Here is a 16456-nt window from a genome sequence, read left to right on the forward strand (position 1 = left end):
TTTGTTCATTTTGAAATTATTGAGAAAAAATATCAATTTTTTTTCAGTGTATATTTTTTTTTTGAGTGCCCTATTGATTCCCTACAACTTCTTCTTGGACGCCATTTTTGTACGATGAACGGTTTCCAAATTACAACGAGAAGAGCTAACTGTTTTAGCTGTAACTTCTTAATTTTTCTAAAGGCACGGATGGGATAACCATCAATCAGTAGGTTTTAATAGCAGCTTTAGAATAAAAATTATCAAGAAAAAACTTAAAACCCGTGTTTTTTTTATTTAACATTTTCGGATTACTTTGTAATTATTGAGAAAAAAAAATCAAAAATTTTTTTCAGTGCATATTTTTTTTAGAGTGCCCAATCGATTCCATACAACTTCTTCCTGAACGCCATTTTTGTACAATTAATGGTTTCCGAGTTACAACGATTTGAAAAAGGCAATTTTTGTGAAATGCAAAAAACATACGCCCTTTTTAAATATCAGTCGTGAGACGGGCTGACCTCTCCATCGGTTCAAAACTTATGGTTTGCCATACTGAAGCCATGTGCAAAGTTTCATCCAAATCGGTGAAGGTCGAGTCTGATGATCTGCTAAGCATTTCTGGAATTGCTCTACTTACTCGCGATATAAGGGCACGCATGAAAGATATTAAAAAGGCGGGTGAGTAATGTCACAGACATAACTGGAGGTAGTGGATGCGAATAATAATGACCGTTCGAATTAGTTGATTGTGCGAATTTCGCAATTTTTACTTCTTCGCTTCCAGAATTGTAACGGTGTATTTATACTAGAGATTGACTTATTGATGCTGATTATTTCATTTCGGATTTGCATATTTCAGTGAAAGAAACTAGCAAAATACTGTACAGGATAGATTTTCGGCATTCAGAAAGGCAAAATTGTGGAATTCTATACGAAATTAAACACTGTTCGGAGCATTTCCCTCGAACGCAAAGCAGTCAAATGCTGGCTTTATTCGCACTCGTTTGGAGCAAATTTTGCACTGCGAAAAGTGCAGAAAACTAATCAAATTCTAGAATTCCAGATTTGCACGACACTGATTGTTTTTTTTTTCATTTTTCAAAGAAGCAATCTTCATAGTTATTCAGATAGCATTTGTAGCTATTAGAAGGGCTAATTTTGCATAATGTTCCCCATCGTTGTCCACTTTTCGTTGTATTTTTCTCCAATGCAAACGACTAGCAGTAGGATGACGTAATCGATCATCTTTGAAGGGAAATTGACTTTGCGAACGTCCCGCAATAGATTCAATACTGAACTGAATTCTTGATACAGGAACTGGATCTGAGATCTGGATCTGAACCAACCGGAACGATGCACTTTCTTTAATTCTTGCACAGTCAACTGCGATCTGCAACTACTAACATATCAAGTGTTACTTTTTTATACCTACGTCATAAGTTTTCTTCGATACCGGTTTATACCAAACATTTCAGTTAACTTTAATTTTGAATTATTCTGGATTATGTCACACAACTAAAAATGTTATCATAAATTGATGATCATATTTCCGATGGCTTGTTGCCAACATTATGTTGATACGTTAGATACAACAGGAGATATTCATGATCAAAAACTCATCACTCTCTCAGAGGGTAAATTTTGAAAAGGTGTCTCATAGTAAAGTGAGTCGTATTCACGACTAAATAGGTCTACAGAACCATGATTACCTTCTAAGATTTATCTAATCGCATCACAAAATAGTTGAAACGGTAGAATTGTTCCATTGATCGAAAAAGGCTTTTAGGTCCAATACTTTTGTGAAAACCGATTTTTTTTTACTTTAAACATTAATTGTTTTGTTTGCTAGTATCTTATCCAAGCCGAATATATATATATATATATATATATATATATATATATATATATATATATATATATATATATATATATATATATATATATTTTTATATATATATATATATATATATATATATATATATATATATATATATATATATATATATATATATATATATATATATATATATATATATATATATATATATATATATATATATCACAAAACTGATTCGCAATTGAGCGACCTTGTCAATATCAATCGCCTGCTCGCCTGTTCGTGACGATTCATTTAACTTTCGCATTTCCTCAACCGAATCCCTAAGCGTGACGTGACTCACGATTGGCAGTCTCCTTTGAAATGAAATCCCATTTTTACAATTGCCAATGAATAAAATTAATACCAAATCGACGTTTGGTCGTTCGGTCGTATTTCTAATGGCTTCGGTACATGCGATAGGTGCTATCGGGGAAAGAATTCATTCCGACAAACATATTCCATGTTTCCCCTGGCAGGCAGTGTAAACCGCAGTGAAACGCTTATCGGGTTTCACAATTTTACTCGAATCGTCAAACAGCAAAATGCGATAAACCGATTGGGCACTGATACTTGCATAAACGCTTTATGTAAGCGATAGCAAACACCTCTGCCAGCGGTTAGTTAGTTATGATGACCGATGCGAAAACATCATTTCCATCATCAGAATGTGGATTTAATTCCGAGCATGAAACATGAGACCCAGTCTAAAGCTAAACAATAATTACCGTTTTCGCAATGTATTTATGCCATTCCCCTCCCTATGTGACATCGGTCGGTCGGTTGGCCCGAACTGTGTATGAATAACTGAACGCAAAACTCAATGCTACCAGCAGCGTAAAGTGAAGCCCCATCGGATGAATCAGCAGTTTCCGAGAAGTACCCATGAATAAAACTTATTTATGGCAACATGAAAGTGCTGCTCACTCATAAAAATAAAACCACACTCACGCGGCATCGCATCGCACCGCACCTCACAGCTCCTGTCATGTCATGGCATGTAGAAAAAAAAACGGCCTACTGTGACCGGACCGGTTGACGACGTACGGCGTCACGCAGAACTAGAAAGAAAAACCTTAGATTCTACGACCTCCGCCATCCTGCAGGCAATTCGTCGTCCCGCCGTCATCATGACTTTTCCACGATAAGCCTTCGACATAACCCGGGCAAAGAGAGAAAGAGCAAGGATTTCGTCACGGTCACGTAGTCACGATAGTTCACTGGCCCTCACCTCCTTCGTACCCCCATCCAACCGCACCATCGTCGACTTCAGACTAAAGTAAAATCTATCGGAACGGACCGACGGACGACGACGACGACGGATTGCGATTTATTGCCTTTTGAATAAGCGCTCTGTGATTTACATAGACTTGGTTGGATCTTGTTTGGTTCACATAATCTGCTTTTCCCGGTTCACGTTTCTGTCGAAGATTGAGCTATGCTTTGCTGTTCTGTTCGTGTTGCTTCCCACCCACATGTGCCCGGGTACTACCAAAAGTATTATTAAAGTTCTTAAGTAGCCACATTTCATCCGGTCTGACCAAGCAAACTCTCACGAAAACTTTTCTCCAGTTTTCAATCTTCTCTTTTGATAGTTTTCAATCTGTGTTTTTCTCTTCTTTCCAAGTTACTCTCTTTTATAGTTTTTCAATCACTATTACTGCCTATTATTAATTTACCATTTTCTTATGCTCATAATAGCTACTCTTTCTTATCTTTCATTACGTTTCGTCTTGTTTTTCATATACTTTTTCCTCTAGTTTTCGATTCGATTATTTTATTTTATTTTGAATGTGTTTTTCAAATTTTCAATCTGCATACTTATTTTACTCGCTCTATTTCATTTTTTTTTTCATTATTCCAATCTTCGTTATTGTTAGTTTTCAATCTTATTTCCAAGTTACTCTGTTTTATAGTTTTTCAATCACCATTATTACTTATTATTAATTTGCCATGTTCTTATGCTCATAATATCTATTTTTTTATCCATCTTTACGTTTCCTCTTGTTTTTCACATATTTTTAGCCTCCAGTTTTCGATTCGATTATTTTATGTAATTTTCAATGTGCTTACTTATTTTACTCGCCCTACTTTACTTTTTCCAGTATTCCAACCTTCCCTTTTGATAGTTTACAATCTGTTTGTGTTTCACTTATTTTCAAGTTACTCTGTTTTATAGTTTTTCAATCACTATTATTACCTATTATTATTTGCCATTTTCTTATGCTCATAATATCTATTTTTCTCATCTTTCTTTACGGTTCCTTATGTTTTTCATATACTTTTTCCTCTAGTTTTCCATTCGATTATTTTATTCAATTTTCAATGTGCTTTTCAAATTTTCAATCTGCTTACTTATTTTACTCGCCCTACTTTACTCTTTTCAGTATCCCAATCTTCCCTTTCGATAGTTTTCAATCTATTTGTGTTTCTCTTTTTTCCAAGTTACTCTGTTTTATAGTTTTTCAATCACTATTATAACCGATTATTAATTTGCCATATTCTTATGCTCAAAATTGCTATATTTTCTTATATTTCTTTACGTTCCGTCTTGTTTTTCAAATATTTTTAGCATCTAGTTTTCCATTCGATTATTTATTTTATTTTCAATGTGCTTCTCAAATTTTCAATCTGCTTACTTATTTTACTCGTTTTACTTTACTGTTTTCAGTATTCAAATCTTCCCTTTTGATAGTTTTCAATTTGTTTTTTTTTTCTCTTGTCTCCTAATTACTCTGTTTTTTATTAGTTTTCAAATCACTATTTTTATTTGTTAATAATTTGCCATTTTCTTATGCTCAAATTTGCTATTTTTTCTTATCTTTCTTAACGTTTCGTCTTGTTTTTCATATACTTTTTCCTCTAGTTTTCGATTCGATTATTTTATTTTATTTTATTTTCAATATGCTTTTCAAATGTTCAATCTGCTTACTTATTTTACTCGCTCTACTTTACTTTTTCCAGTATTCCTATCTTCTCTTTTGTTAGTTTTCAATCTACTCTTGTCTTTTGTTTTCAATTTACTCGAACCACTTGTTTGAAAATTACTACTTTATAGTTTACCTTTTCCTTTTGTTTTCAATATGCTATTTACTTTTGTTTTCCATTCACTTTTTTGTCTAGTTTTCAATTCGCTTTTTTCCGGTTTTCGGTTTGCTCTTTTCTCCCGTTTTCAGTTCACGAGTTCTGAATTAATTCTTTTATATAACTTATTTCTAGTTTTCAAACGACTCGTTTCTCTTTAGTTTTCGATCTTTTTTCCAATCGAGTTTCGAATTTGCAATTCATTCTTTCCGCCGTGTCGCGTGAACTAACCCAGTTTTGATAAATCTTTTTTTTTTAGGGTTTGGATGGTCAAGCAATTGGAGCCCTAAATCATACGATAAAAACAATTTTTGCGCTTTGTCTGAAGCCTAATTGTCAGCCAATGCGCAGCTATGTTTGTCATTCAATAAAACAAAATGACTTCGACGTTTTTGCGTACAAACTTTACGTGGCCGATTAAGCCATGTTTTTATTCAAATTTCGATTTTATTCATCCAACATCACCATTTTTCTCCTCAGTCTCAAAAACACGCTTCAGTCTCAGCTGTTGATCAATTCGTTCGTTGCAAATCTCTTTCCAGCATGCAATTTGTTTTAAATCTGAGAACAGAAAATATTTTCTGGGGACTAAGCCTGACAAATATGGTGGATGCGGTAGCAATTCGAATTTCAATTCACGAAAAATTTTTGCTGAAACGATAAGTCGTTTTATGTTCAGCTGTGGATAAAGGAGTATGAAATTTCTTAGAACCGAACCGGACCCTTACACGATTGAAATTAAATAGCCTCTACCCGTACTCGATCCGAACCAGAGAATAATTTTTCTACCACACCTAACTCGTACCCGATGAGAAAAAAAAATCTTTACCCGTACCCGTCCCGAACACGACAATTTTTAAACCCCTTACCCGTTTGAAAATGAGAAAATCGTCAACCATACCCAGTGTTGGACAAAAGTCTAAATTACGAAAATCGCGAGTGAATTTCAGACAAAAGAAAGAATCATCAATCAGAAAACTCACCGAAGAAAAGTTCACCGCTGATTTTTTTCAACCGCGATTCTCACTGAAACCGATTGTACCATTTTTCTTTTAAATTGATGCCTGTTTCACTTCTAGAATTTTAGACCACTATTTTCATGGCTAGTTGTTCAGTAGAAAGTAGATTTAATCGGCTTTCCTAAATCTCGTCTTCGACTCATCAGTAACAGTAACAGTTCATATTGAACTTCTAAAGTCACCTAACGGTTGAGCAGCCCCCACGTTGACGTGAGGTTTTGTCTCCCGACTGTTGACTCTCAGCTCTCGATGTTGGACTTTTGTTTCTTGATCTCCTGGCTTTTGATTATTGTCTCCTGATTCTGAAAATTGGATTCTGGACTATTGACTACTTATTCTGGACTACGGATTCTATTATCTCCATTCCAGATCTTTACTTTTGACTCTTGAGTCCTGAGCCGTTCTCTTGATCATTGAGTGTTGAGTTTTAGCTCTTCCTTCTTGTATTTTTTTGGCTCATGACGGATGACTCCTGACTTAATTCGCTGATCTACAAAAACTAAACCTTTCTGAAAACGTTCAGTATAATCAATAAAAGTAGCAAGTGTTGTAATTAATAATAGTTGTGATGATATTAAAAACTTTAATAAAAAATAAACACAAAGCATGTTATGCAGCTGATTAAAAAAAAAACCAAATTGAATATCATATACAGAAGTAACAGGAGCGCAGGCGATCATAGGTGTCATTTCAACGCAGTTCCTATTGTGCTTTAGAGACATGCAAAATATTGCGCTCCTGTTACTTCTTTAAATCAAATACCGGCTCTCGAATCTCGTCATTTCATTTTGTCCCCAGACTTTGTACTCTGGACACTGAACTTTTGACTCCTGACTGTCGACGCTGGACCGTCGAATGCTGACTCTTGATTCTTGCTTTTTGACTCCGTATTGTGGGCTCTAAATTCTTGACTCCGGATCGTCTGATTCAATACTTCTTATTTGTAACCCTTAAATTCATACTCTCTGATGTTTCCTTTTGACTCGTAATATCAAACTTATGATACTTTACTCTTGGCTCTTGTGAAAAGTTCACTAGCGAACATTCTCCTGGATGATATTTTGAAAAACAAATTTCTTTTTCGCACATTGAACATATCTGATATAATTCTCTCCCAGAAACCTGGGAAATGAATTTTCATAACCGTTATATCTCAACCCTTAGCAAATTACATGATGAATAAATTCGCCGATCAACAAAAACTAAACCTTTCTGAAAATGTTTACAAAGCATGTTATGCAGCTGATTAAAAATTTTTACCCAATCTAGCTTGAATATCATCCACAAAAGTGACAGGAGCGCAGGCTATCATACGTGTCGTTTAAACGCTGCGCCTGCTGTGTGTTAGAGACATGCAAAATTTTGCGCTTCTGTTACATTTATAAATCAAATTCATGCTAAATAGCGGGTTGGGTAGGGTTTTATCTAAATAGTGCAGATTAATCAACCTGCTGGAATTATCATTGTTGAACGGTATATTTCACCTAAATTTTGAAATTAGGTAAAATTGTGTCTTAAAAATTCATGAAACGTGGAGATCTGGTGTTATCTAAAAAAAACAAAAAAACAAATTTTAAAAAAATCGATGACAGATGACTGAAACATTATTTTTTCGAGATACCACCAGTTCTCGACGATTCATGCATTTCCGAGATAAGAGGCACAACTTCGAAAAGTTGCATAAAACAAAATCGCAATACTTTGAAAATTCGCGTTAAAAAAATCGCATAAAAAATTACTTGAGTGTATTTAGTCATTGATCAAGCTTGACAATTAAATCGCTGCCCCTTTTGATTCCGTAGGCATGCTGGTATAAGTGACATAAACGACAAAATGCACCCTTCTTTTCAACAACACCGTTGAGATGGCTCAACGGAACTAGACTCATATAGAAGCTACTATGGTTCATTGATCACGAAAGGTTATGGTGAACATTTCCGGCTCGAAAGGAAAAATCTTATAAATGACGTAATCGACAAAGAAGACTTTATTTTGAAGGCACAAAATTTTCTCAGAAATGCCTGAATGCCGATTTTGAAACAAATCTTCGACGCTTCTAATACTAGGGTTATTTGATAGGTTCGGAAGGCTCATGTGTACGACAGTCGGTTCCGGAGATATAGCCGTATAAATTTGTTTTATATTTACGCTAAGTTTTCTCAGAAAATGACAAGTGAATAGGTTCAAATGTATTATTTGTTCATTCAGTATTATTACCAAATATGTGGTGTAAGCGTTTTTCTTTTCTATTTCTCTCTAAGAATAGCTACGCAACTACGTGGAAAACCGACTTTTAAACCGAGGGCCGGAGCGCCCAGTTTCATATACCCAGTCGATACAGTTTTCATAAACTTGAAATGTGGTTCCATACAAAGTTCCTGAATCTTATTCGATCCCGACATCCGGTTCCAGAGCTAGAGGGTGATATGTGCAAAATAAAATGAAACCGGTATTCATTTTTCTTTAAGATGGTTGAACCGATTTGCACAAACTTAGATTCAAATTATAGGTCTCAAGATTGCATACAAAGTTCCCGACTGCCGGCTTCGGAAATACAGGGTGATCAGTTTGAAAATTTTGATTTCAAACGTGTTTTTCCATAAATGACAATGTAAAGAGGTGAAATTTCCTTGAAATCTGTTCAAACAAATTCTCTGGTTTGTAGATCTTGTTAGCGGATAACCAAATAATTTCACTTCAGTTGTACCGATCCCGAGTTTCCGGAGTTCCGGAAGTATCGGAACTAGTGTTGAAAATTCTAAAAAGGAACTAACTAAAGTTTCTCTGAGATGTTTAGATCGATTTTCACAAACTTAGCTTCAAATGAAAGGAATCACTGTACTTTGAATATATAATAAATTCCGACAATTTGAATAAGTCCAAATACAACATCCGGTTCCGGTATTATAAGTTGATACACGATAAAAAATGGGCACACCGTCATTCAAAGTGCAAAATCAAAATACATAGATGATAATGTCTTCGAAGTAAAAAGTGTGTACAGTGCATAACGAATTGTCATCGCCGTTTCAGTGACAGTTGTTCTTGTTTTCGTATTATTCACGCTCGAAAATGTTTGTTCATGTGCCCAATTCTCGCCATTTGCGGGAAGATGTACTTTTCTGTTACAATTCGAAAAAAATGCAGCTGAAGCGCATCGAATGCTCTCAGAAATTTACGGTGATGCTGCTCTGAGTAAAAGAACGTGTCGGGAGTGGTTTCAACGTTTTAAAAATGGTGATTTCGATAACGAAGACAAACATGGTGGTGGAAGGGAAAAAACCTTCAAAGAAGAACAACTAGAAGCATTTCTTGATGAAGATTCGTGCCAAACCCAAGAAGAGTTTGGCGAATCGTTGCGAGTGAGTCAGCAAGCCATTTCAAAACGTCTCAAGGCCCAGGGCATGATTCAGAAAGAAGGAAACTGGGTGCCGTACGAGTTGAAACCGAGGGACATCGAGCGCCGTCTATTTGTATGTGAGCAACTGCTTCAAAGACAAAATCGTATGGGGTTTTTACATCGAATCGTAACCGGTGATGAAATGTGGGTTCGATACGATAATCCTGAACGCAGAAAATCATAGGGAAAGCCCGGGCATGCTACTTCGTCGAAGGCAAAACCGAATATTCACGGCGCCAGGGTTATGATTTGTATTTGGTGAGATCAGCTCGGTGTGATTTACTTCGCGCTTCTAAAACCGGGTGAAACCATCACAGGAGATTGCTACCGAATGCAACTGATGCGCCTTAGTCGCGCGCTAAAAGAAAAACGGCCACAATATCAAGAGCGACATGACAAAGTCATCCTACCACACGAGAATGCTGGGCTTCACGTGGCAAAAGTGGTCAAAAAGTACCTGGAAAAGCTGAAATGGGAAGTCTTGCCCCACCCGCCGTATTCCCCAGATGTCGCCCCTTCTAACTTCCAACTATTTCGTTCGATGGCACACGACCTGGCAGATCAACATTTTCCATCCTTCGAAGAGTTGGAAAAATGGATTGCTTCATGGATAGCGTCAAAAGAGGACTCCTTTTTTCGAGCCGGGATCCGAAACTTGCCGGAAAGATGGGAGAAAGTTGTCGTTAGCGACGGACAATACTTTAAATAATTCATCAGTAAGCACTTATTCGCAATAAAGCTTTAAATTTTGGAGAAAAAAAAAACGGCGGAAGCAAAGTTGTACACCTGATAAAAACTGATCCAAATTCGTCTTGGTAGTCTTTGTTGGCCAATTGAACCAACTTTGACTGTAATCGGTTTCCAGTTTCCGGTTTTCGGGTGTACCGGAATCAGTGGTCTAACATTTCCAAACGATTTTGAAAGATGGCTGAACCGATTTTCATAAACTTATATTCAAACAAAAGGTGTTGTGGTCCCATATAAAACTACTGAATTTTATTTAGATCCGACTTACGGTTCCGAAATTACAAGAGGATATGTGCAAATCTATGTGAAAATGTGCACTCAATTTTTTCGGAAATTTCTTAAGCGAAGTTTACTAACTAAGATGCAATTAAAAGGTCTTGAAAATCTTAAAAATGTCTCCGAGAAGTTGTTCCAGATCAAACTTTCTGTTCCGGTATTACAGCGCGATAAGTGAAAAATTTTCAATTGCATGGGGATTTTTACAAAAGTGATGACGAAACGAAGTGCAAATTTATATCAAATTTACTGGTAAATTCATCCAGTTGGCAGATCTTGTTTGTTAGTGGATAAATAAAAGTACTTTGGGACTACTAGTCGCCGGTTTCCGCTTCCAAACGCATCGGTAATAGTGAAAAAAAAACTCCAAAAACGTTACTCACTTCGATTTCTCAGTAACGGTTAAACCGATTTTCACAAATCATGACTCAAATAAAAGCTCTCAATGTCTTAAAAAATACTGTGCAATTCCATCCATACAGATCCGACTTTCGGTTCCGAAATTGTGAAGCAATGAGTATCAAATGCTGGTACGGAAGAAGGAAACACCACCGCCTAGCACACAGCGTGCTTTGTTCAATTTTGCATAGAGTGAAGGGTTGTCACATTTAAATCTATATTAACTTGACATAACTGTTTACAAACTGAAAAGGTGATGGTAGTTTATACCAACGAAAGTTTTTGATTATATTAAAGTTTGAAAAATTTTTTGAGTTAAATCTAAATTTTTCTTTTATTACCACTATCAATTAGCTTTCTAGAGTTCAGCTCCGCTCCATTTCTCCAGTTCTATTTTCTAATAGGTGAACCATTCCCGACCGGTTAATTATGGATCGTCTATCGCAGTGCCAAGATCAAACGTTCCAAGTGGGGGACGATTTCCCCGAGTTCCGTTGAAGATTTATGCAATTAAGAAAAGGATTACTGTGTTCAGGGGAGGCGGCGAGTACATGGAAATTCCATTTAGGAAAATGTCTGCGTGATTAGGTCACTGATTTGCCCACGCCAACGCAGTTTCAAAAGCAATGACGACTGCGACGGTTACGACGTCTCTACCCTCCCCCCACCCTCCCAGGAAACTTGTTCCGGAAAATGAATGCACCATAATTAATCACTGAAGGGAACTGCTGCAACTACTTCACACTCGGCAAGCAGTCTACTGAAACCAGTCGCCAGGTTAAGCTTCTGCTCTCTGCACGTAATCAAGCTCTTCTTACACTCGGTCGGTCGGTCGGTCGATGCATGTGTCAACTCAAGTCAAGTGACGTTCCGCTTTTCAACGGTAATTATACCGAAGCGAACCGCGAGTCTCGAAGATGACGAAGGTGTTGATTATGGCACCTAGCAGAGAATCGCTGCGCCTAATTGCTGTGATTAGTAAGTTGAAATGTAGTAGCGTCTTTGAAACTTCAAGAGCACTTTCCGAGTAGTCATTCCTTAGGCGTCCGACGCACCGAAGTCGAACACACATCATGGACTGGAACAAACTTCTTCGGCCTATGCTCGGTGTTTTTTTTATTCATGGCCGTAAGAATGCCGCAAATTGATCCTTTCACAATCGTTTTGGGGTTTATATGTAAATAAAATCAGCTTCTGAAGTGCTCTGCCAATCGGCCGCATATCAAGATCCGACCTCGAACTCCCTCCCAACCCCCAAAACAACGAAACGCACTAAACCAAAGTGATAACAGTTTTTTCCGTCAGTAGTCGGAATATCGTTCTTTATCATCTTCCATTTCCTCCTCGAACGACACAAGGAAGTAGGTCTTTCTTATTTTTATTTCCCCGTTTTTCCGATAACAAAAACAAAATCAAACGTCACCCCGCAGCCCCGCTCCTGGGAAGCGAACCGTGGGCGGATCAGGAATTTATGAACCGACGAGGGTCATTTGGATCGATAGCCCTTTTAGAGCAATAAGGGACGGGATTCTCGGTTCGGTAATCGAGGAAATTTCAGCTTTTATGTTCCAATAACAAAAGGTTATCGCCATCAATCCGAGGGGTCCTACAATTTCTGTTTACGGTTGTTTTTTTTTTGTTCAAATGCAGTCGAAAATCGTATGAGGAAGCGTATTTCAAATTTAGCAGTAAGGGTTCAAATTATTTCAATCGAAAAAGAACTTGTTTCTGCTACCATAATTCATCATTTAATTGATTGATTTTTCGGTCCCGAAAAGAACAGAAAAATTGAATCATGCTCAAAGCATTATCTTCGAATGCGAATTCCTTTTTCTTTTGAATGCGAATCCGTTGATTTAATTGATTTTTGATTCGTAACGATTCCCACACTTCAATAAATAGATCGATCTACTGGCCCTGAAAAGGACAGATTTATTAAATACTACGTTTCTCTGTTCCCTCGAATGCAACGGTTCAGTCAGTCAAATAGTTCTGATCCATCTTATGCAATAAAAAGAGGCGATTGAACTACGCCAATGGTTTAACTTTCATATGCATCCAGTGGAAGAGTGAGATTGATATGGGTCTCACCTACCGAATTAAAAAAATCCATCCAATTGTTACAAAACCACCCAAAGCTTCATAGTGACCAATTGAGTTCGTCTCGATATAATGCTTCACTGCTCTTAAAAGGCTGCTTTCAAAAAACTGCTCTTAAAAAGCTGCTTTAAAAAAAAACTGCTCTGAAAAAAATGCTCCCAGAAAAATTTCTCTAAAAACCGCTTTCACAAAACTGCTCTTGAATTCCTCTCAAAAATCTGCTCTCAAAAAATTCCTCTCAAATAACTGCTCTTGAAAAAAAACCCTCTCAAAAAACTGCTCTCAAATTCCTCTCACCTTTAAAAAAAACCTGCTCTCAAATTCCTCTCAAAAAACTTAATTCATTGAAATGTTGAAATTAATAAAAAGAAGGCTTGATTGCATGAGCAAAATGATCATGAATTTCATGAACAATAGCTCATCTCCCATGAAAATTTTCATGATATCAATCATTTTTGTCATGAAGTTTTATGAGAAGACATGTTTCATGATTTCGTGATTTTCTAATCATGACACGGAAGAGGCAATGGATTTTTCTCCGTTTATGAACTTTCCGATGAATTAACAACCATTTCACAATAGAACGGTTATTGCGTGCAGTTTTTGGGAAGTGGTTTTTTGAGAGCAGTTTTTTTTGGATGCAGCTCTTAAACAGCTTTTAAGAGCAGTTCTTCAAAAGGAATTTTTTGAGAGCAGTTTTTTAAGAGGAAGAGGAGCAGTTTTTTTCAAGTAGGTTTTTGAGAGTAGTTTTTTAGGCCGAATTTTTTTAGAGCAGTTTTTATACGAGTAAATATTTGAGAGCAGTTTTTTTTAGACGTATTTGAGAGCAGTTTTGTAAGAGTGGTTTTTAGAGGCATTTTTCGAGAACATTTTTTTTTCAGAGCAGTGTTTTGAGAGGAAGTTTTCGAGCAGTTTTTTGAGAGCAATTTTTAAGAGCAGTTTTTTGAGAGCAGTTTCTTATGAGCAGTTATTTAAGAGAAATTTTTTGAGAGTAGGTTTTTGTGAGCAGTTTTTTGAAAGGAATTTGAGAGCTATTTTTTTAGAGGAATTTTAGAGAGCATTTTTTTAGAAGGAATTTTTTGGGAGCAGTTTTTAAAGTAGTTTTCTAAGAGCAGTTTTTGGAGAGAAATTTTTTGAGAGCAGATTTTTAAAGAACAGTTTTTAAGATCAGTTTGGTGAGAGCGGTTTGTAGGGGTAGTTTTAGAGAGCATTTTTTCAGAAGAGTTTTTTGTCAGGAATATTTTGAGTAGTTTTTTTTAGAGCAGTTGTTTAAGAGCAGTTTTCTGAGAGGAATTTTTTGAGAGCAGTCTTTTGAGAGGAGTTTGAGAGCAATTTTTCAAGACCGGTTTGAGAGAGCGGTTTTTCAGAGAAATTTTAGAGTGCAGTTTTTTTGGAGAAAGTTTTTGGAAAACAATTTTTTAAAGTAGTTTTTTAAGAGCAGTTTTTTCAGAGACAATTTTTGAGAACAGATTTTCTAAGAACAGTTTTTGAGAGGAATTTGAAAGCAGTTTTTGAGAGGAATTCGAGAGCAGTTTTTTTAGTAGGTTTTTGAGAGCAGTTTTTAGGAGCAGTTTTTCGAGAAAAGTTATTTGAGAGAACAGTTTTTTAGGAGGAATTTTTTGGAAAACAGTTTTTAAAGTAGTTTTCTGAGAGCAGTTTTTTTCAAAGAAATTTTTTGAAAGCAGGTTTCTAAGAACAGTTTTTGAGAGGAATTTGAGCAGTTTTGTGAGAGTGGGTTTTAAGAGGAAGTTTAGAAAACAGTTTTTTCAGAGCAGTTTTTGGAGATGACTTTTTTTAGCAGTTTTTCAAGAGTAGTTTTTTATTTAGGCAGTTCAAAAGTTTTTTGAGAAGAATTTTTCGAGAGCATAGTTTTTTTAGAGGAATTTGAGAGCAATTTTTTAAAAGTAGTTTTGTGAGAGCATTTTTTCAGAGGAATTTGAGGGAGCAGTTTTTAAAGTAGTTTTTAAGGGCAGCGTTTTGTAGAGGTAGGTTTTGAGAGCATTTTTTTCAGAACAGTTTTTTGTCAGGAATTTTTTGAGCAGTTTTTTTTAGAGCAGTTGTTTTACGAGCAGTTTTCTGAGTCTTTTGAGGGGAATTTGAGAGCAATTTTTGAAGTGCAGTTTTGTGAGAGTGGTTTTTCAGAGGATTTTAGAGAGCAGTTTTTTTGGAAGACTGTTTTTGGAAAGTAGTTTTTTGAGAGCAGTTTCTTTCAGAGAAATTTTTTGAGAGCAGATTTTATAAGAACAGTTTTTGAGAGGAATTTAAGAGCAGTTTTGTGAGAGTGGGTTTTAAGAGGAAGTTTAGAAAACAGTTTTTTCAGAGCAGTTTTTGTAGCTGAATTTTTTGAGCAGTTTTTCAAGAGTAGTTTTTTATTTAGGCAGTTAAAAAGTTTTTTGAGATGAATTTTTTGAGAGCATATTTTTAAGAGCTGTTTTTTGAGAGCAGATTTGTGATCGGATTTTTTTTAAAGTAGTTTTTTTTGTAAGCAGGTTTTTGAGAGCAGTTTTTTAAGAGCAGTTTTTAAGAGTAGTGTTTTAAGAGCAGTTTTTGAGAGGAATTTTAGAAAAGTTTTTTGGAAGTAGATTTTTTTTAGAGGAATTTGAGGGCAATTTTTTATAAGCATTTTTAAGAGAGCGGTTTTTCAGAGAAATTTTAGAGAGCAGTTTTTTAGGAGAAAGTTTTTGAGAGCATTTTCTTACGAGCAGTTTTTTGAGAGTAATTTTTTGAGCAATTTTTTGAAAGTAGTTTTTGGAGAGCAGTTTTCTAAGAGCAGTTTTTTGAGAGGACTTTTTTGAGAGGAACTTGAGAGCAATTTTTCTAAAAGCAGTATTGTGAAAGCATTTTTTCAGAGGAGTTTAACAGAGCAGTTTTTTGGGAGCAGTTTTTAAAGTAGTTTTTTGGGGGAAGTTTTTTGAGCGCAGTTTTTTGAGAGAAATTTGTTGAGAGCAGATTTTTAAACAACAGTTTTTTAAGAGCAGTTTTGTGAGAGTGAGTTTTAAGAGGAATTTTTGAGCGCCGTTTTTTCGAGAGTAACTTTTTGAGAGCAGATTTACATAGAACAGTTTTTTAAGAGCAGTTTTGTGAGAGCGATATTTTAGAGATATTTTTTGAGAACATTTTTATCAGAGCAGTTTTTTGAAAAGATTTTTTCGAGAGCATATTTTCAAGAGTAGTTTTTTGAGAGCGGTTTTTCAGAGGAGTTTGAGAGAGCAGTTTTTTGGGAGGAGGTTTTTGGGAGCAGTTTTTAAAGTAGTTTTTAAGTGATGTTTTTTGAGCGCAGTTTTTTGAGCGAAATTTGTTGAGAGCAGATTTTTAAAGAACAGTTTTTAAGAGCAGTTTTGTGAGAATGAGTTTCAAGAGGAATTTTTGAGCGCAGTTTTTTGAGAGAAATTTGTTGAGAGTAGATTTTTAAAGAACCGTTTTTAAGAGCAGTTTTGTGAGAGCGGTATTTTAGAGGAATTTTTTGAGAACATTTTTTTCAAAGCAGTTCTTTGAGAGGAATTTTTTGAGCAGTTTTTTGAGAGTAGTTTTTTAAGCAGTTTTAAAGATTTTTGAGACGATTTTTTTGAGACC

At 35.8% G+C, this 16456-nt stretch overlaps 1 protein-coding gene across 2 annotated transcripts in view; it reads left to right on the forward strand.

The window, feature by feature from the left end:
- Positions 1-16456, forward strand: part of LOC131436376 (leucine-rich repeat-containing protein 24) — a 515985-nt gene that overhangs the window by 36450 nt on the left and 463079 nt on the right. The gene's annotated exons all lie outside the window — the stretch shown is intronic.

Source organism: Malaya genurostris, chromosome 1, assembly GCF_030247185.1.
Source record: "Malaya genurostris strain Urasoe2022 chromosome 1, Malgen_1.1, whole genome shotgun sequence".
Lineage (NCBI taxonomy): Eukaryota > Metazoa > Arthropoda > Insecta > Diptera > Culicidae > Malaya > Malaya genurostris.